The following is a 22549-nucleotide window of genomic DNA, read 5'->3' on the forward strand; positions in this document are numbered from 1 at the left end:
GGGATGGCATATGAGAAAGTGCTTCAAAAACTGTCTAGTGCTCTACAAATATAAAATAAGAATAAAAACGATAGTAAAACAACAAAAAGAATATTTATCATAAGAAAGAACAATGATAAAAAGCCCAGCATAAATCAGTGGGACTATGAAATGGCTGATTACAATCTTCCAAATAGCACATTATGGATATTTGTCATGGCCAGAGAAGCCTTAGTTTGGCAAGAAAGGTCCCCAAATCCCCATGTAAGTATCCCTGTAGGTCATGGGTCAGGAGGGATAGAGGATGTGTCTTCACAATTAGCTGTCAGAAATCATCCTGAGCGACATGAGCATCAATCCACTGTGCCCAAAACTAAAACAAATCTTAGAACATGCATTATGACATATTCTCATGGAGTGCAAGAGTCAACAATGAGCCACTTTTTCCACTTGAACTGTCACCTTCTAGAACAGATCCCAGGTAAGAACAGAGACTAGCTCCCTGCTCCTTCACCCGCAGCCTTGAATCTCCCCCTCTATTTCCCTCCTCGATCCTCCTGTCCAATAGAGGCTACCCCCACTCACCGCAGGGCGATGCAGAAAATCAGAGGAGGCCACGGGAAGAGAGGGAGGCTCACAGCACACTCAGCTAAGTGAGAGTGCTGTTAACAGTGAGGTCGGGGAAGGTCAGGTAAGCTGTGCAGGGCCCGCGTTGCCATGGAGTTTGTTGAATTAGACAGGGAACAAGGGGATGCTGGTTGAGGAGGTGACCCTGGCTGCCAGAGTTATACACTCCCTGCCAAAAGTGTGCACACAGCCCTACTAGACAATCACCTTTCACGTGAGGGGATCTGGGCTCTGGGGCTGGGGATGCAGTGCTAGACTCTCTTATATTCAGGGAGCAAGGGTAGGAAGATCAGCCACAGAGTCTGACTGAGGGTCCTTATGTAGCACCTGGGTGGCAACTAAGAAATCAGGACTGTCAGCAACTGTAACACTGTGTGGGAGTGACCAGAATCATGAGCTGACCAGAGCCAGTGTGGACAGCAGACTTGGGAGGTATAGACCGTGGCTGGTAAGGGACTTGCAATACCTTTGTTGACTGTCAGCTACATGGTGTGGGGCCAAGTAGGGGCAACTTTGAGTGCAAAGCCTGGGCATCAAGGCCCTTCTGCACCCTTGAAACAACTTGCTTCCATTTGTAGCCTTGTTTTTTCTCACCATCCACACTCCCGCCTCCCCATGCAAGGTTCGCCTTGCTACTGGAAGGTCCTTGCAGTTAGCACCCATTTCTCAGATCTGCTGGCACATGGGTCTATTGTTTGATGTGAAACTCACCCTTAGGAAGACCAATCAGTCCCTGTACTCTGTGCAACCTTAGGCTCTATCACCTTATTGTAACACAGTATCCCACAGACAGGATTCCTGTGTAAGTTGCTGAGAAGCGTTTATCACCTAAACATGTGCCCACGTTTCACAGAAGAGGAAGCAGAAGGAAACTGCCGCTAGAGAAATCTTGGGTGGATGAAAGCCCGTTATGACATCTGACTCCAGGCTTGCATTGTGTTTTAGTATTGCTGATATTAAAGCGTGATAAGCAATATCCTAGTTAATTTATCATTGGCCTTCACCTTATACTTTTGCAATATTTGCAATTTTCCCCTCCCAGTCCCCAGAAGAGAATAGCAAATATTTTAGTTTATTAAGCACTTTATGGATAAGATTCAGAGCTATAAGACCTAGTATTAGGTAATATCCTAGTGTTAAGGTTTTAAAAGTGGCTTTTGATCTATTTTGGTGTTTTTCAGGTTTCTTTTGTGAACTAGGCAGTTTCTCAGGCCTAGGCTTTCTTCCTTTTCTCACTATCCAATTTATCCACATACTACTTTTGAAAACAGACTGTATGTTAGGTACTCTTCTAAATGCTGAACTACAGCACTAAATAGAACCATCAAAAATTCCTGTCCTCACTGGGTTTACATTCTATTGGAAGAGGTCAACAATAAACAAGATAACGTCATAAAATACATTGTAGTAGATATTGTTATTTGGAGGGGAAAAAAAGATGGAATGGAGATACATAAATCCAGGGGTGGAAGATGAAATTTGAGATTTGGGCCTAAAAAAAAAAAACGTTATTGGACCAAGTGACATTTGAGTAAAGACCTAACAGGAAGTGAGGGGGCTGGCCATGTGGCAGCTGGGGAAAGAACATTCTATGCAGAGAAAAAGCAAGTGCAAAGGGCCTGAAGCAGGACTGTGCTTTGTGTGTCAAAGAAACAGCTAGATCAGTGTGGCCAGAACACAGTTAATAGAAGGAGCTGAGGTCACAGAGGAAATGGGAAGTCAGGTCATACTGGGCTCTCTGGTCAATGTGAGCACTTTGGGCTCTTACCCTGGGGGACACAGGAAGTATCAGAGTGCTTTTAGCAGGATCACTCAGACTGCTGTGTTGAAAATACAGCTTGAGAGACCAAAAGCAGAAACAGGGAACATGATTGGGAAGCTAATGCAGTGTTACAGGCAAGAGGTAATGGCAGCTTGGACCGAGGTAGTGACAGTGGAAGTGGTCAACAGTGGTGGAACTCTGGCTGTATTTTGAAAGTAGGAGAGGATTTTTTTTTCACAGATGAGACATGGCAGGTGAGAGAGCAGAGAGGGTCACAGATGTCACCAAGACTGAGCTGGGACAATGGGAGGAATGGAGTCATCATAGACAGAGATGCAGGATGTGTAGGAGAGGATGGCTTAGGAAGGAGGAGCAGGAGCTCAAGTTTGGACATGTTAGTTTGCGATGCCTGTAACAGTTTCAGCAGGTCAGGTAGACAGGGGGCATGTGGGTCTGGAGCAGAAGGGAGAGAATGCATCTTGAGGGTGATATCCTCAATGCATCCAGAAACAGGGGTGGATGAGCTCCAAGGCAAAGAACCCTGAGGACTGAGTCCTGATGCACTCCAACATTGAGAGTTTGAGTACACGCAAAAGAACCAACAAAAGTGATTTCAGACAAAGCAGCCAGAAAATTTAAAGGAAAACTAACGACTATGGTATCCTGGAAGCCACGTGAAGACAGTGTTTCAAAGTAGGAACTGACTGGGTCGAAGGTTGCCGTTGATAGGTCAACTAGCGTGAGGAGTGAGAAATGGCCATCACATTTAGAGTGATCTTGATAAGAGATTTCGGTGAAGTGGTGAGAAAAACGGGGTCAAAGGAGGTTGTTTTTGCTTTTTTTCTTAATATGGGAGAAATTGTGGCATGTACAAATGCTGATAAAAATGATCCAGAAAGGAGGAGAAAAATCATACTTCATGAGAAAGAGATGATAGTTCCTGGAGAAATGTCCTTGAAGAGGAGTAAGGAAATGAGGTCTAAAACATGAACAGAACTATCAGCCTCGCTTGGCTCTCATATAGTTCATGCTCCTTACTAGACAAAGGACATGGCTTATGCATTTATATGCAAATGATTGTTTTAGGGACAGTAGGACTTGGAAAAGTAGGTTATCAGCTCCTGGGACAGATAACTGTTAAGTAATCTTTGGCCACAGAAAAACCATGCTAGGACACAAGGACTTCTGGCTCTTTGTATCTGTCTCTTTGTACTACTTTGATGTGAGTCATGGAAGCAAAATATCTCCTTATACTTGGTATTACCCTAGTGGCTTATTTTAAACTAAAGACCCAAGGGACATGTTATGACCAAGATCACAGTGCCCAGAACAGAATAGTTAAATACTGATTAAGGGAATGAACACAGGAATGCATGCAAGCATGAATAATTGAAAGCCAATCTTGCCCTTTTACCTAATCTCAACCTACATAGGTAAGCAAATGCTCCGTATATTTTTGTCTGCCTTAGAAAAACAGAATAGCTAGACGTACCACAGGCTTTGCAGCTGGACAAGTACAAGTTTGATTACCAGGATGCATCTCAATTAGAAATGTTCTTTAACCAGTACGAGTCCTATTTATAAAATGGGAATAGCAATGGTCCCTAACTTACAGAATTCTTGTGAAAATGAAACCAAAGACCATTAAGTACCTAGTAAAGTGCCTGAGAAATAGAAGATATTAAATAAATGCTGACTTCAGAACAACTCTTTTAATGACCTTGTAAAATTCACTGGCTTCTGCAACATCTTTAAATTTTCAATTCAAGCCAACCCATGGGATAAGGAGTTCCAGAAGGTTGTCACCAACTGTGCAAAGTCCTTCTTTCTTTAAACCTAAAATCATTCCTTCTATGCCTCAAGCCTCTTCTTCCCTCACTCCAATTTGGTGATTAGTTCTTACATTTTGGGTGACTCCTCTTTGGTTTTAAGTTTGGATTGTTTTTTATCTGCAGTCTTGTTTTCCTAATGGCTAAGAGATGGAGATCTGGGGACCCTCTTTACTCTGACTGAAGCTTCACCCCAGAAGATTTTTCTTGAAGACTCTCCGAGTAAAGAGGAGGGACATGTAAGACACAGGGACCTCTGACCACATCCCCTCCATGTCCAGCTTTGCTGCACCAAGAGAGAGATGTCCACCAAGTCAATGAGGAGGATTGCTTTGTGGTTTCTTTGTCCGCATCAAATCATGTGTGACTAGCAGGAGATTTGCTTGACATCTCTTTTCACATAAGGTCAGTAACACTCAGCAGAGGGGGTTTCAGGCATTAAGGATGTTCTCACAAGATCCTGAAAAGGCTTGTAGTGAGAGATGTTTCTCAGGAACCTAAGGCCACCTACAAGCACTGGTAAGTAATCTGAGAGGAAATAAGCCGCTTAGACTCAGGATTCCCCACGTTTTTAAAAACGAAGAAAGGATGGTTTATCTACAAGGAAGCTTTAATGGAACAAGAAGAATGTGAGAAAAAATGAGGGGAGACCATGCAAGAATCTAGAAATACCTGATATCAGGGCACTCCAGCATCTAAGTTCAAGGGGGGAGAATTCTGCCCAGCATCTCTAAGCTGCCCATCTTCCCCTTCCCCTATCACAAACATCCATGAGTCTTCCACTCCAGGAGACTACAAAAAGGCCCCTCTCACGAGACACTGAGCACTGCTCAGGATGTATGGACCATAATTTTTGCCTGGTATGAACATTTTCTGGTCTTGGAGCCAACATTCTCTAACTCAGGTGCTTCCCAACCTTTTTGATAGTAGGTGCCATTGCTCTGGCAGCATTCTGAGGAGCCCACAAGAAGCTGCTCAAAGTGGAGGGCAACTTTTCAGGCGTCCCTGACCACTGCAAGGGCTGATGGGATAAATGTCAAGGCACACTGTAATCATTTCCACAGATGACCAGTTGGGATCCCATGCTACTCCTGTCTCTACAAATTTCCCCCTCAGAGAAGATGGGTCTGGAGAATAGACAAATGCCTAAAGGAAATCCACAAAGTCAGTGGCACAAAGGATTGAGAACCAAGAGAATGAGCACAATAACAGTAACACCACCACTAATGATGTGTATGCACTACTAACAAGGGTCGGTTCTGGCTAATTGTCTTACCAGGCTTATCCCAATTTTGGTAACAATAATGTGACAAAGGTACTGTTATCCCCATTGTAGAAAAGATGAAGCTAAAGCTTGGAAAGTTTGAATAATTTGCCAGAGTAATACAAATAATAAGTGTCCATCTGGTTAGTAGAAGCCCATGAGCCTATGTTTTTAACTAACTGACATGGAATACCTTGTAAGCAAGAAAGGAACAGCATGGAGGTGGTGGGTAGGTGAATGCCTCTTGCCTTGATCCAAAAGATGACTGTATTCCAGCCCAGCTGTAGAAATGAGGGCCTGGACAAATTCAGGATGGGGAGATTTCCACCTTATATTTATAACCTCTGCTTAGCTTATGTCTCCTCCTGCAGCTCATTCCTAAGAGTTTTGGGGGGCTATCCCAAAATGGGTGCAGACAGGTGAACACAAAGAGACTCATGTTCAAAAATACAAGATTATATTTTGTCTCGGTAAGTGAGAACACAAATACAAACATGCCTTTGATGGGGAAACAACAAAAGCCACCAGTGGTGCCCTTAGCATAGCCCTGGGCAGCTGGGCAACCATCCTACAGATCTTGACTCTCTTTAATTACCTTCCAACCATTTTTACATGCCCAAAGTAGGACTATCAGAAACTGAGGAGCCTCATCTCCTGTCTCACTGAATGTCAGACTTTGAGTGAGGACCATTCAACAAGAGTTGTCCTCTCAAACCTGAGATGGGATTCTCAGAGAACTCACTAGGACTTCTAAATGGAATTTTCCATAACAAGGACACAAAGAATACTTTCTAACCAGCAGCACCTGATGAGGATGAAAGCAGTGGTTGAAGAACTCAGGTCTTCTCCAGCTCAGCCCTGAGTTGGATACATAAATTGAGGACATAGGCTTGGCTTCAAGTGACTCGCTCAGAGTTTATCAACCTCACAGTTTATGTGGAACAGACCAAAGGGTTGGTGAATCAAACCAGTGCATCCAGGTAGGCTGCAAGCTACCTGAGAAGATGTAGAGGACAAGACCAGGTTGCATGCTTGTCCCCAAGAAAGATCCCTTTTTTGATTCCAGAAAACATTTCAGTCTGAGGAGAATTTTGTATGCAATAAAGAACAGCATGACTCATTGCTTCTCATAGTCAGTGAGGTCCCTTCTGGATTTATTTCTGGTTATTGCTCCTATAAAAGATTATTTCCAGAGGCCTGAAGCATTGCTGTGTTTGGCCACCTGGGGATCCTCACCCAAGCTGTCTCATAGTTCTAGGTCATAGAATATCCACTCCTACAAAGGCCACAAACACAGAGGCAGCCAAAGTGTGTGTCTATTCAGAGATCACTTCTCTCCCCACCACACAGGTGAGCACAGACCACTTTAGGCTCCAGAGACCTCTCAAGGTCATGTCCCAGGGCTGCTCCCAGGCCGTCTGGCTACTTGGCTTCTTTCAAAAGAGGCTGGCTGCTAGCTCTCAAAACTCAGAGATCATACAGCTTTGCCCTTCTTCCTCCAGAGGCCAATCAAGAGGCTTACACTGAAGCAGGAGGGATTTGGGGTTACAACAGCTTTTGAGGAAGCCTTATGAGACCTGATTTAACAAAGGTGAAGAGCTTCCTCTTCTCCAGAGGCTTATGGGAATGTCCACTGTCTACCCTTTGGGAGAATTTGAGAGCATCTCACATGGAGGAAGGGTGTGGATTAAAAGTCCAGAGAAGGAGAAGAGCTCTGACTCTCACTTCAGAGGTCAATGACAAATAAATTCCAGGATGAAAGCATTATCAGTATCAATCAAAAATCAACTTTTTTTTTAAATATCAGGGAAAGAGCAGCCTTCCAGGGATTCTGACTCTGAGAGCCATCACTCTGGGGCTGGACCCCTTGAGCAGGAAGCCCCAAAATGCAGTCCTCCTCCCTCCCTTCTCCTCCCCATCCTGTTTCACCTTCTCCTCTTCCCCCTCCTCCCCTTTGCTCAAAAAAGCTATTTTTCAGGAGAACTTTACAGCTGTCCTCTGGCTGAGACCAGCTGGCAGACACCCCAGCCAGGAAGCAGAGCAGGGAGGTGATCGAGTTGAGGTGATGTCATGTGAAAAAGGCGTAGGGGCATGTGCCAGGCCAGGGAGTCGAGAGTGGGATGTGTTTAGCTAAGCCAAAGAGGGCTATGTATGTTAGGTCAGGATGGGTTTTAATGTGTCTGGAAATGAACAAGCAAAATAACAGGTCAGTGGTGAGGCCCAATCACCTTTGGCCAAAGAGACCTAAAGTTTTCTGCAGGGACAGGGAAAGGGTTTCCATGAATCAGGTGAGAAATATTACCCCACCTATGTTCAGCAAGGAAGCCAGCATTCAGAGAATGAATTTACTTTCTGCCAATAATAATTGCATAAAAGGGCTTTGGAGTAAGTCCATGTTCAAAGGGAAAGGTTTAGAATTCAGCTCACATTCCCTCTGGACAGCACACTCCCCATCCCTTTACTCCACCACCACAGACTCCCTGGGTTTCCCTGGGGAAAAGGGAAGAATCTGGTTCTGGGGATTGGATCGTAAACCTATCTCTGTTCCCTCACCCACACTCCTAATGCCTGCAAGTCACGTAAACTCCTACATTCCAAGGCATAACCACATACTCTCTCACACACAAGGGCCCCACTCATTGATCTGCCGACCACATCTACACATAGCATCTGAGTAATGGGCTTTTGTGCCATGGGCCCCTTTGGCAGTTTGATGAAACTCATGAACCCCCTCAGAAAAATGTTTTTGAATGCATAAAATGAAATACACAGAAGTACAACGGAAAACAATTACATTTAAAGTTCAATTTTCAAAGCATTCTTAACACAATCTGTGGATTGGTAATATGTGTGCTTCCTTATTCAAGCTTTAAATAAAATCTAATGATGGATCTCACAACTAAAGTAGCGACTATAAGTGATATTTTGATATACCTGCAAAAACTATAAAATGAGATGAAAATATCTGTGATTTCTATTGGTAATAAAATCAGAGACACTGTAATACTACTGTGGATTGTTGTCTATATTGGAAGAAATGCTACATTTTGGTTAGAAGTTAGTAAAAGTAAAGATTTAATATTTTTTCCCACTCAAGTTCATAGGACCTCTGAATTCTCTTGATGGACACTTGAAGAACCATGGATCCCAGTTATCAATTATGCTGACTTAGCTAGCATATGTATTCTTGCATAGCAATATACACATTCACTCGTTATACTTACACTTATCTACCAATTCACACATACACATTTCTTTTTTTAATTGAGCATTCCACCATTTAAAAAATTTTTTTTAATGTTTATTTATTTTTCAGAGAGAGAAATGGAGCACAAGCCAGGGAGGGGCGAGAAAGAGACAGAGACACAGAATCTGAAGCAGGCTGCAGGGTCTCAGCTGGCAGCACAGAAACCGACACAGGGCTTGAACTCACGAACGGTGAGATCATGACCAGAGTTGAAGTCGGACACTTAACCAGCTGAGACACCTAGGCACCCTCCCATACACACACACATTTCTAAATCCTGCCTCAAAAATACCAACACTCTCATATACAGCTGTGTGATGTATAAACGCCAACACACGCAATACCTCTGTTGTAACACACTCGTTCACATACACACCATTATCATTTACCCAGAATCCCCACTCACGAACACAAACACACCAACACCCCATCCACATCCATGCCAAGAATTCCCAAACATATTAGTGCATGTATCTGTATCATCCAAATACACTCAAGCTCTCATGTAACACTAAAGGCTCATTCATTACCCACATATTCAAATACCCTCAATTTTCCTACATACCCAGTAATAAACACACAACGAACCCCCATTCATGCATATGCATGTTCACCCACCTACCACATCCATTATTCATATGGACTCATGCACGGAGACCTTCCACATGGCCCCTGCACACACACTCATACATGCTTCATATTCTTATACCCATCTGCCCCCCAGGGTCCCATACCAACACACGGGATGGAACCTGGCACGTCCCCCAGAGGGAAGGCTGCCACTGGCTCTGAGAGCAACTTAAGAGCCAAGGCAGAGGCCAGTACTGGCTGGGGGACATCAGGCCGATACATCAGGAAAGAGCAAGACAGAAACTTGGCCAGAAAGCCCATTGTCTCTGCAGAGCACAATCCATCAGCGTCTCTTCTTTTGTCTTTTGATTTCTGATTCACTGAACTTCAGATCCATTAAATCTCTGCCAATAGAAGGGATGAGACACCCTGGGCTGTGTGGCAGGATGGCATAGAGGACCAAGGAAGTTGTTTGTCTAGTGCCAGCGAAGAAAAGTCTGAGTCTAACAAAATTCCCACATTAATGGAAGAAAGCGGCTCATTGTGTCGCCCAGGTTGGAAGTTTGGGAAGGTATATAACACATCAGGAGTATACAACACAGGAGGAATATTTGCTTCTCTTCCAAATGACTGGACCCTGGGTTCTGAGCAGACATCAGGGGGAGGTGGGAGAAGAGTTTCTGCTAGAATCTACAGGGATGGGCTCTCTGAGTGGCCTTGGGGGAAGAGTTGCCTGCCACCACAGTGAGCCAGGGCAGTGTGGTCAGGGAGCCCCATGAGGCCTCCACTTAGAATACCAGCCCCCATCAGACAATAGAATAGGCCTCCACTTAGAATACTAACCCTCCATGGGACAGGTGGAAACTCATAAATCATGTTGGTCACTGAGATGGTGCCAGAATCAGGGCCTCTGGTGTTTGGCTGGGGGCTTTCTTCCCTCAGAGCAGGTACCCCTAAGTACTTGTCAAATTGAGTTACAGCACTTGGAGGCCTTGGGGAGTCCAGAGGGCAGAGCAACCTAGACCAGGGGCTGACTCAAGTCTTCATGGCCTGAGGATGGAGGCTCTCAGCATCCTGGCCCATCCAGCAGGGCCCCTGCATCAGCCTCAGCAGGATGGCCTGGCCCATCAAACTACATGCCCTTTCAGTACAGGGTAGGAGGAACTAGCTGGACTCTGAGCACTGGCTGGGTTACAGAATGGCTGTGTGGCCCTAGACCATCCTAAACCTGAGTCTCAGGCACCTCGAACTAAAAACTAGAGTTTGTCCCGAATGACATTTGAGGTTTCCTCTTGCTGTAAGATTGGGGGGCACTTACTAGTGAGCAAGGCAATGCAACTAGAACGTCATCTGATACATGGGAGTGATAATGCTATGCATCAGCCTTCTGGTGCAGATTCAGCGACATCCTCTGAGCGCCCTGCTCAGCACCTGACCCAGGGTACATCTTCTAAATAGCTGATGTTATGTCTGAATGAGGCACTCATTGGTAGAGGTTCAGAGTAAGACAGACACAAAACGTGTGACATACAGCCCTAGCCCTCATGTTGCCCAGAATCTGAAAAAGAGCAGGGGCGCCTGGGTGCTCAGTCGGTTGGGCGTCCGACTTTGGCTGAGGTCATGATCTCACAGCTCCTGAGCTTGAGCCCTGCGTCAGGCTCCAGGCTGATAGCTCGGAGCCTGGAGCCTGCTTCAGATTCTGTGTGTCCCTCTCTCTCTGCCCCTAACCCACTTGCATTCTGTCTCTGTTTCTCTCAAAAAGAAACATTTAAAAAAATTTTTTTAATAAAATAAATTTAAAAAAGAAAGAAAGAAAATGAGCACTGGTCCCTGGGCACATGCACCCCTTTCCAGGTTGTGCTACAATCCATTGACTTTTGAACACGTCTGTACAAGGCATGGAAGTGAGATATGAGACCCAAGTCTTGCCTTTGGGCTTGCTTTGCAGCCCAAGGGATGGACAAGACCAAGCTGATACCATTGAGTGGCTCAGGAAACAGGGTTAGAGTTCAAAGAGGGGGCAGGACTGGTCTTCCTGGGGCAGGAGGCCAGAGGCAGAAGCTCAGGATGGATAAAAGTAGACACACCAGGAAGAGAGCTTTGTAGCCTCTGTGGATTGTCTTCCTGGGACAGATGGAAAGACTCGGGTCTTTCTGGGATCGGGCACGAGAGAGCCCAATCCAACACTCTTCATTTATTCAATTGCTTGTGCACCCAGACTTTATGAAGCACCTACTTTTTGACAAGCACTGCTGTTACACACTGGGGGTGTAAAAATAAGAATGACACAGTCCCTGCCCTCCCAGAGAAGTCAGGCTCATAAACCAGTGCCTTGAGAGGGGGAGAAAGGCTCAGAGATGCCAGGAGGGACTGTTGAGGAGCCCATCTCTCAGGCTTGTCCTGGTGGAGAAGAGAGCCAGGAGGTTTGGTCAGGGAATGGCAATGATAATTAATATAACAAATGTTATTAAACACTCAAGAAGTGTTTTCTGCATGCTGTAAGTCGTCTCTATATATTATTCCAATTAATATGCAAGTCTGCTCTATACGGTAGATGCTATTATTATACACAGATGAGGACAATTTTGGAACAGCAATGGGGAGCCGGAAAGTGCAGAGATAGGGTTGGCACAGTGGGGCCGAGGTTTCAAACAGTGTCTTTGCGATCATTTCTTCCCTTTCCACTTGCCCCTTGGCTACTGAGCTGCCAGGAGCCAGCGTGCCTGCTTCTCTCCTTGCCCCTTCACAGGGGGCCCCAGGACCCCTGCCCCTCACTAATGCCATTAGTGAGTCTGCCCAGCCCACAGCCAGGACTCACTTGGACGGCACAGAGCCTGGTGAAGGCCCATTTGCTCAACACATAATGGGGATTAGAATTCATTAATGCACTACAAATTAAAGTATTAATAACGGCTGCGGAGTTTAAATGAGAGCCAGGGAAGGGAATCGGGTGAGGGGCCGCCCCTCCCGCATCTCCCACCTAGCCGCATTGTTCCGGCATGGGCAATCCTGCGCTCTTTAATATGCTGTGACAGCCGCTGAAGTGACCCCAGACAATAAACAGGGCCTCCTAGTTAAGTATTAATCTGCCAAAAGAATGACCTTCATCCACTAAAGAAGGGATGTTTTTAAAAACCTCGCAAGTGGAGGAAGGCTCATTTGCTCGCTCATTTAGCATATTAAAAGGGTATTATTGCTACAAACAAGAAATCTAAATGAGGCCTGGGCAGGAGCTGTGGATAACACTCCTGATTAAAGGTGCAGGGTAATGATGAACACGGGAGGCTGAATCCGTTATTGTTCACCAACATGGCAGGGCCTGGCTGCCGGGATGATAAGAGCATTGAGACCTGTTGGGACCAGGCACCGTCAGAGAGGAATGGAGCGCCAACAGCTGCCTAGGAGCTGCTCACCCACCCCCATCCTGGCAGGTGGAGGCAGCCTCAGGGGAAAGAGGCTCAGTGAGGGAGCCTCAGGTGATTCCCTGAGGGACCACAGCCTTCCTCTGGATCCACCAGCACCCTTCTTGTCTACCTACAGCTTTTCCAGTTGACCGAGCCAGGTGCTCCACAGACAGCACCTTTCCTCCAGGGCTCAGTCAGGGTGCTCTCATGCTTAGTCCCGAGAGAAAGGGTCGTCAGGCAGAGAAGGAGAGAGGAAGGATGGGTGTGCTGGTCTCGCCTCTACCCAGGACAACCCCACGGCCTGAGATGTCAGAGGAAGAGCTGGGCTGGGAAACTGGGTGTCTCCTCTTTGAGCCTGGGGTAGTCTGCTGGGCAAGGTGGGCCCCAGAAGCAGTGTGCAGAGGGAGAAGAGAAATATCATGGAGGAAAAGAAACAAAGATACAAATGTAAAACTCAAATTCAACAAAATCTAGGGGAAAGGGGAACCTGCCATGTGACTGGTACCATATTCGGTTACAAGGGGCGGGGGGTTAGGTGGTGGGAGTGGGGGGAACAACTGACAGGTAATGAAGGTGTAAATCCAGCCCTAGGGATTTACCATCTAGGGAAGGAAGCGGGAATGACTCAAAGGAAATTGATAGGCATGAAATAAAGTTTTAAGTACAGAATATTTAGGGTATAAATAATTATTGATAGCAGGAAATCATGGGGAAATTACAGTTACTTGAATACAGGATTGAATTGAATTAATGTAATTACAGAATTAAAAGGGGAGGAGAACCATCCTGAGAGCTAATAGTGCCTACACATTTTGTCTTTGGCCTGTGTTCTCCTTGAGGACAGAGACTTTGTTTGCTCATCTCTGTGTCCCCCATCCATACTAGATGCTGCGGGAGAGACAATGCTATTTGTTCTCCATATAGCTTCCTCTTCCAGAGCCCAAATGGAGAGACATTCCCAGCCTCCCTTAAAAAGAAATTGGAAGAACATGACTAAGTTTTAGCAAATGAGAACACTAGTCGAGCTGATGGGTCACTTCTGGGCCAAGGCACGGAAGAGACAACTGACCTCATCTTCTGTCCTGCCACAGCAACCTCCTCAGCAACCACCTTAGGAGGTGGAGGGAGCATGGATCCCTGAGTACCGGATGGAAGAGGACCCTACCAGCCTACAGCAAATGCTTCAGACTTCCATTGTGTTGCACCGCTGAGCTTTAGGGGCTTACCTGCTAAGGCATAAGTTTTGTTTATCCTAATTAATGAATGTTTGTTGAACTGGTAAATGAATATTCTCTTTGGTCCTTATAGTAAATTTAAGGTAGATTAGTTACTTCCACTTGCCAGATAAGGAAGGAGATTCAGAGTTAAGAAGTAACAGAGCCAGAAGTTAAATTTATGTCTTCAAATCCCATGCTCTTTCGACTATACCTGGCCGCCTGCAAAAATACAGTCTCATGTATATTTTATGTGAAATTTAGCAAAAGTTACCTCAGTGTAATCGAGGTTAGGGACTTTCCAAATGAGAGGGTCCCCTGGTCGTCACTGCTGTCAGGACAGGGTTGTCATCTTGGATGCAGTCAAGGCCTCCTGAATCCAAGCACCTGAAAGAAGAGCCTTGGTCAAGTGTTTTCTCGCCTCAGGGTGGAGGGAGGAGGGTCCGCAGGGGGATTTCTACCCCTCCTTTTCCCAGCTTAGGGAAGAGGAATCTCCATCCCCTAAGCAGATGGTCAAAATCAGGCTCCTTGGAGAGACTGACCTGTGCTGACTTTTGCATATCACTTTCTAAATAAATTTGTCAACGACCCAACAGTTCCCAAAGCTCTGGAGCCTGGCCTGCTTGAATTTAGGAAGCATGAAAATAGCTGAAGGTAAATACTAACAGGTTGGCTCACACTATGAGTCCCTTCCACTCTGCTGCCACTGTCAGAGACAAGGCAGAGGGTGGTCTAAGGTGGGAGAAGGGGCTCCGACCCAAGCCAAGAGGAGAAGCGCTCAGTGTACAGGAGGAGAGGAAGGTGTCTTCAGGACTGGAAATTAGTTTAACCTCTAAGAGGAAAACTAATAAGAATTCACCACAATGGATAAGATCAGTTATCTGTAGAGAAATCCAGGGGACAGAACTAGATTGTCCTCTGTCTCTTTCTCTGGATTACTTCAGATCTGGGTATTCAGGTCAGCTAACAGAATAAGCATTTATTGATCAAAGACTATGTGCCAAGCACAGTTCCAGGTGCTAGAGACATGGAGGTGAGTAACAGGGGTCAGTATTGCTTTCCTCCAGGGCTAATTAAAACCACAGGGTGCCTTGATGCAATGCAGTATTGCTCAATGGGTTCCCCTAGTGGCCAAATCCCACCCCCCGCCGCCCCCCCTCCCCGGTACCAAAAGTCCTTTCTCTTCACTCTCCATCCTTCCCTTTGAGATCTGTGTTCCCCCGGAATCTCTGGCTCTCTGACACTCAAATCTGTACAGCCCTAGACATTAGAGGTGGACAAATCCAGACAGATGGTTGTCACCGTAACTCCCCATCTTAAAGATGAAGAAACTGAGACTCAGGGAGAAATGACCTGACTGAGGTCACTCTTTGGGCTTTTCTGGGAGAACCAACATGATGACTCATGCATGCTCATTAACGTGTAAGCCAGAAAATGTATTAAAACTATTTAGTATATTAAACAATCACTGGAATTGTAGAGGTGGGGGGTGGGGAGGAAAGGTAACTGTCTGCTCAGACTGGGCTGAGTTCTGTATATGTCACTCTGGTTCCCTCCTCGACTTGTGTCCATCTTTCTTCCAGTCCTTTTCCTTGATTCTGGGTTCCCTCTAACTCTCTCTTCTATGGCAATTTCAATTCAGAGCCCATAGGGAAATTGGAGGCTGGGAGAGTTTCCTTGACTGAGAAATTAGTCCATCTAATTACCCTCCCATACTGTATTCATCTCAATAGAAAGGGTTGCCAACGGTCAGTCAATGACAGACAAGGTGAATGGGAAGTACCTTCAAATGGCTGGGGTCTTAATTGTGTGAGCTGTCTCAAGAGACATGACATTCTGTCCTGGAGCTGTAAGGTTAGGTCATCTCTACCCTGACCCCATTGGCTCAGTCCATTTGGTATTCTGCATCCTGTATGGAAGACAACCGGGTGACAGCTTATTCACAGCCATCTCCACTGTTACCTCCTCCATGATGCCCTCCCTGACCCTCCTCCCCAGTGCCCATGCTATCAAACCTATTGCACAGACCTGTCATCCAGTGCTCAGCACATGGCACTGCCACTCTGTTCCTTTGCCTTTATCCCCCACCAGCCTGAGAGCTTCTTGACAAAGAGCCCATGCCATCTTGGTCCTTGTGTCCCTGGTACTGGCACAGCTCCAATGCACAGCAGTTACTTAATACATGTGTTGAAATCCAAGGAAAATTAATTCAATTCCCAGTGTCTAGAGTCTTTCCCTTGTTCTGATGTTTTACCTGGCTTGCCCTGCAGGGCTAGAATACGTGCTACTAGATAGCAAGGTAGGTCTGGTATTATGCCTTGAGCTTCATAGGCAATATTGCACCTCTATGGGGTAGGGTTTTTTTTTTTTAACACTTATTCATTTTTGAGAGATAGAGAGAGACAGAGAATGAGCAGGGGAGGGGCGGAGAGAGAGGGAGACACAGAAGCCAAAGCAGGCTCCAGGGTCTGAGCTGACAGCACAGAGCCCAACTCAGGGCTCAAACTCAAACACTGTGAGATCATGACCTGAGCCAAAGTCAGACACTTAAACGACTGAGCCACCCAGGCGCCCCAGGAGTAGGTTTTATGATCTCATCTTCATTCGAAGAAACGAAGTTCAGAGGAATTAAGTAACCAGGTTAAAGTTTTACAGCTGGCCAGTAGAGAAGTTGGACTAGAGCACTGGTCTGACTCTTTAACTGTTGTTCCTCCAAAGATAGCACCCTGACTTGGCTGACCCAGCATGCTCTGCTTACAAGCACCCACAGTTTGAGACTGTCAATACTATCTGTTGCTTCAATGAAAATATTCATACTCTAATTTTCTAGGATGTTGTCAAGTCACATACAACCTAGACTGGACTTAACAACTTCATTTCCCAGTGACATCTGCCTCTGCATATGGTCCCCATGCTGTTTTAAAAGCCCCATTCTTAGGTGAGTCAGAGCATCACTGCTCAAGCTGCCTGTGTGCTCTAGAGGATTTCACATGGGCTTTCTCTTGGATTCTGGGCCTTAGTTCCTCATGAACTGTAGTGGCTTTTACGTAATAAAGGTAAGAGCTGCCTGCAATAAACACCTAGGACAAAAATCCCCTGCCATTATCCCCAGGGATCAAACAGAAGGCCTTACCCATGAGGCTCTAGAAGATCTCAGGCTTGGGTCTCTTTTCCATATATTCCCATATAATTTCCTGGCACTTTGATTTATCTACTTCCTACTGACCACCTAATTTATTTAAACTTCTACTCTTTAAAAAGTTACATAGAATTAAGAGTCAGGTTAAGTTTGGAGTCATCTAGAAACGATTTCTACTCACATTTTCTTCATGTAACAGGTAGCCTGACCCCTTCCCTGCAGAATCTCAAAAGTCAATGGACACATGCACGTATATCATCTGATGATAGAGACAGAGCAAAAAGGAACAGGGTTAGGGAGGGGAGGAGGAGAGAGTGGGCAGGAGAGAAAGAAGGAAGGAGATACCGGTGAAGCTACAGATTGAAGAAATCCGAAAGTTGAAGCTAGAACCGTGGTCATTATGTGGGGGGGGGGGGGGGGGATGAAGGGAGAAAGGATCCTTGGGATCCTTGTGGCATTGGAGAAATACAGAAAACAAAGAGGAGTCTGCACCTGCTGGGGGTATAAGGTCATGAATTTAGCCTAGTGAATTTCTAATTTCCTAGGTTGAGAATTCTACTCCGCTCACAAGAAAGAATGGATACTGTGTCCTTGAGAACACCTTCAATTCAGGATTGGGGTGCCAAAGGAAGTAGGGGTCCGAGAGAGATGGGGGCAATCTCAGTCCAAAGGAATGCCAAGAAGTTTTAAACATAAAGAGGATATTCAAGGAAAGATCAGAAGGTCAGTAAGAATCTGGGGACCAGAAGGAGCTCTACTGCAAACATCTACATTTTGCTAACAGTCAGGATTGCTCAAGATGCCAAAAAAGAAGCAGTCTGCACAGGTGATGGATTTTTTCCCCCGGATATGGGAATCTGTGTCACAATTAACCTCTTGATGAGAGATTTCTCTCAATTAAGTTTTAGTTGACAGCTGGTAAAACCTGGACAACTGGCAAGGATTGACTGACAACCAGGGAAGATGAAGCCATTAATCCTCTCTTCCTGCCTATTTTATGTTCCCACCTCATTCTCGCGAAATACCCTTAGCCTCTGGATACTCATTTCCAGTGTCCCTTCTAGAAAACTTGCCCTGACCTCTTGCCTCCCCCCAACCTCCAAACCTTCCATTTTAGTTCAGAACCTCTCCTCTGGGCTATCATAGCACACGGTGCACATTGAAAAAGTAGCCCTTAGCACATTGCATTAGCACTTCTCTGTCTCCTCCACCAGACTGCAAGTTCCTTAAGGGGAGGAACTCTGTTTCGCTCTCATACGTTGCCTCGGTTTCTAGGACAGTACCTGTTACATCATGGATGTCAAATAAATATTTCTGATGAGTAGATAAATGAATGGCAGAGAAACTGTGAATCTAGTCCAGTAGTTCTCCACTGTTTTGTGTTTCAGTATAGGGGTCTGGGGATGGCATAGGCATATTTTAAGAAATTAAATTACTCAAAATAACAGTGAACCAGTCACCAGAAACCTATTTTGCAGTCACAGCTATAGTACAAACGGGTCTCACCATCCACACACAAGTGTCCAAAGTCACTGTACTGCTCACTGTTTGTGTAGAAACATTTGCTATTAAGACTGCTCTCTCTGGAGGGGCAAGGGTCTCACACATTGCAATAAACACTGGGTCCTTCTTTGGTGCCAGCTTGACTTCACACTGTGCCTCGTACCTGGACGTGTTATTCACAGGAAGTCGTGCCACACTCTGCAAACCTGTGCTGCTCAATATCGCATCTGCAAGTGTCACATTAATATTGAAAGAGACATTCATAAAGCCCCTTTAGGGAAAGAACCACCCATCGCACTGATCCCGAGAGGATACACAGGCAACGATGGGAAAAGAAGCCTGTGATGGAGCAGGCAGAACTTTTTCAAAATTCAATGACAATATCCCTTGTGGCAAAAAGGCAGCAAGACGTGCTCGAATTCACTGAATTCACAAAAGGAGAAATGCAATGGAGAACACTTGCAAACAACTTTTCTAATTTCTCATGGAGAACAAAAGGAAATTACAGGGCCACTGTGTAAATTCCCCACTAATACCCTACTTAGAACAAAGGAGTAATTCTTTTGGGAAGAAAGTTAAGATGTCAGACGATCTATAGCTCTAAGGGGTAGGAATGCCTTTAGCTTGGGTGGCAGCTTCACGGAGGTGGGGAAGGGAGCAGCATGGGATCCAGGGAAAAAGAAGTGTGGAGCTAGATATTTAGATCAGGCTGCACCTGGAAAAATAAGAATAAAAAGGTTGTTAAGGCTTCCAGCCAAGCCACTCAAAAACAGAAGAGCAAAGGACATTAAGGACAGAATCCATAGCTAGAAAGAGCCATAGGCGTTTGAATTCTGATTCTGATGGCAGGCTACAAGACAAAAGCTCACGAATGCTACATCTGAGGCACTGCCAGCATGTCTCATGGCCAGCAAGTGAAACCCAATATCTGGGAACAGGTTACAGAAGACTTTACTTCCAGCCACTTACAGAGGGGAGGGAGGCAGGTACAGTGGAGGGCACCATGGACGAGCTGTAGTAGATTCACAGGAGTAACTGTTCAAAGGGGAGATTCTGGACACCACTGCACAGCAACTCGGGAATCCCTGAAGGTGAGGTCTGGGAATATGCTTTTGACTAGCTCCCCAGGGGATCCTTATGCACATTGAAATTTGAAATCCAATGGTTTAGTACTTAAGAGGAAACAGGTTTGGGTAGGAGAGACTGGGGGTCCAAAAGAAACAAGCTTTACATCCACTGCCTGAGTGACTCTGGAAAGTTGCCTCAGTTTCTCATCTATAAAATAAATAACAACAACAACAACAATAATATCATCAGTGTTCAGGGCTCTTGCACAGATTAAATGAGGTATTGAATGCAAAGTGCTTAGTTAGCATAGTGCCAGAAACATGGTAGGTAATATGTGGTAGCTGCTATTATATAATAATCAATATAGTCTTTGGGGGTAAACAAAATAAATGCACATGAAATAACTGCAGAGAGCTAATAGCCAGGGGTCCTGATATGTCCAGGGCCATCATGAAGGAAGGCATTTTCAAGGGAAAATGCCATTTATTTTCATAAATAAGGTATACTATATTTTTGGCTATTTCTCTACAAATTGGCCACATTGTGGCCAAATTGTCCCTACAACTGTCTTCTAATTCCTCTAGGGAGCAACTTCGATTGGAGACTGAAGGTGCCTGCTTCAGAACCCAACTGGCTGGAATTGAATGTCGGTGCCTCCCTTCCTAGTGGTGGAGACGGTAGTAGGACCTACCTCACAGTGTTATCCTGAAGACTAAATTACACAGCAATCACATACTTTGATATTGGGCACGTAGTAAGTACTTATTAAAAAGTAACAGTTTTTAATGGTATAGGGTTTTCAAAGCAAACCCGCCATTCATTCAGAAAATGAATTCTGACCTACTCTATGTCTAGGATTGTTCTCGGCTCTGTGAGCAATGAAAGTTTACTCTTTTCCTTCTGGGGGTTTAGGTGTAGCAATGCTTAAAACAAGAAATGTCGTGAGATTATTTGTTGTGTGGCAAATATCAAAGGGGTAACACACGGCAAGCGCTAGAACCTTTAGGGAGAAACAAACCAAGGAAGGTTTACATGAAGCAGGGATAGGCTAGTCTGATAAGATGGAGTGGTCTTGAAAAGGAGCAGCTGAAACACAGCCAAGGTGAAGAGGACGTATGCAGATTATGCACGTGTGTAAAGGGCGTGTGCCTGGAGGGTAGACTCCTGTAGTTATCTTCAAAAGTCACTGCATTCTGACCCAAAGTTTGGCTCCATGCCACCAGAGAAGGACGCCATTATTAAGACCTTGGAAGGATGCAGGTGCACACAGTATATCAGGAAGAGTGTTCTCGGGTGGTAATATCAGATCAGTCAAAATTCAGTCATAGACTGCACACAGACACACACACACACACACACACACACACACACACACACACCCTTTCCATTTCATCCTGTCCTCATGCTTTGCCTTTATTTGGATTCTCAGGGAGTGGGGAGGGGAACAGGAATGGAGAGTGCAGAACCTATCTGCGCACTACAGTTGCCACAAGACCTTGCATCTGCCAACCCCATATCCCCAGTCCCTTCAGACACAAAGCCACAATCTTGAACTTGATCACCACCCTACATTAGAGATGTTAACTCAGAAAGGATCAGGAGGACAGAAGAAACAGAGAACTGAAATAGAGGAAACAGAGAAGGAAAGAAAGATGGTAGGAAGCTGGAGAAGAAGAGAAGGAGAGAGCAGTGGAAAAATGTGCCATTGTCTGTGTCTTGGGGCAGTCACAAATGACACGATGGATTGAGGTGAGGCAACTGGTCCTACCACCATCCAGTTCTCTGCCTGTTCCTCCTCATCTCACCTACCTATACACACTGCCTGGGGTTGCCTGGAAAGACGCTCACAAACACATATGATGTTTTTCTTTATTCATGAAGTCAATCACTCATTTATTCATCCCTAAGTATTTACTGAGTTCCTCCTATATTCCAGGCACTGTGCAGATGCAGGGGACATTAAATGAACAAGAGATTTGCAGTTTTCAGCCTGGCTTTAAATACCCATCAGGTAGTTTTTGAACTGACTGCTATAATTCACACTGTGCTATGTATTGCAGAAAGTACACAATCATTTTAAGGTACATTCTACATTCTCAGAAAACTTCATCTGCTCAAAGAAATAATAATAATGTACCTGAATTAATCATCTCTGAACAATTCCAGTCCCCAGGGACCCCCGTTTTCCTGTACTCTTATGCCTGCCTGTCCACTCATGGCAGACTTAGCATACACTCCCTTGTGCTGTTGCTTATCTGCTTATGCATATATTTATTTTATCATATAAAAGGCCTGTGTCAGTTAGTTTATGATGTTTAACAAACTACCGCAAAACTCTGTCCCCAAATAGCCACAATCTATTTAGTTCATGATTCCAGTGGTTAGCAATTTGGAATGGGCTCAGCTCGGTGATTCTTCTGGTCTTGGCTGGGTTCATTCATGCATCCACTGTTGGATGCTGGACTCTGCTTCTGGGGGTTAGGTGGATGTTGACTAGCACATGAGAGGTGACAGGGCAACATGGTCTCTAAACTATTCGGCGGGTTGGTCTGGACTCATTCACAGGGCAACTTGGCAGAGCTCCTAGACAACCGATGGCCTTGTGCAATGTTTCCTGAGGCCTGTCATCCCTTTTGCCACATTCTATTGGCCAAAGCAACTCACAGGGCCACCCCAAAACTAAGGGGTAGATAAATACCCCCTACCTTTTGATGGAAATACAGTAAAACCTTGGTTTGTGAGCATAATTCGTTCCAGAAACATGCTTTGTAATCCAAAGCACTTGTATATCAAAGTGAATTTCCCCATAAGAAATAATGGAAACTCAGATGATTCATTCCACCACCCAAAAATATTCATATAAAAATGATAACAATACTGTCATATAATACAAAGTAACAAAGAAAATATAAAATATAAAGGAAAATAAATTAACCCTTACTT

At 45.1% G+C, this 22549-nt stretch overlaps 1 long non-coding RNA gene across 1 annotated transcript; it reads left to right on the forward strand.

Annotated features, from left to right (window-relative positions):
- Window positions 1-473: 473 nt before the first annotated feature.
- LOC131486833 (uncharacterized) lies at window positions 474-14304 on the forward strand. The gene is made up of 4 exons (XR_009249473.1): window positions 474-670; window positions 4324-4602; window positions 8778-8899; window positions 13774-14304. It is a non-coding gene; the product is annotated as an uncharacterized LOC131486833 (long non-coding RNA).
- Window positions 14305-22549: the final 8245 nt, after the last annotated feature.

The sequence above is a fragment of the Neofelis nebulosa genome, chromosome 10, assembly GCF_028018385.1.
Source record: "Neofelis nebulosa isolate mNeoNeb1 chromosome 10, mNeoNeb1.pri, whole genome shotgun sequence".
Classification (NCBI taxonomy): domain Eukaryota; kingdom Metazoa; phylum Chordata; class Mammalia; order Carnivora; family Felidae; genus Neofelis; species Neofelis nebulosa.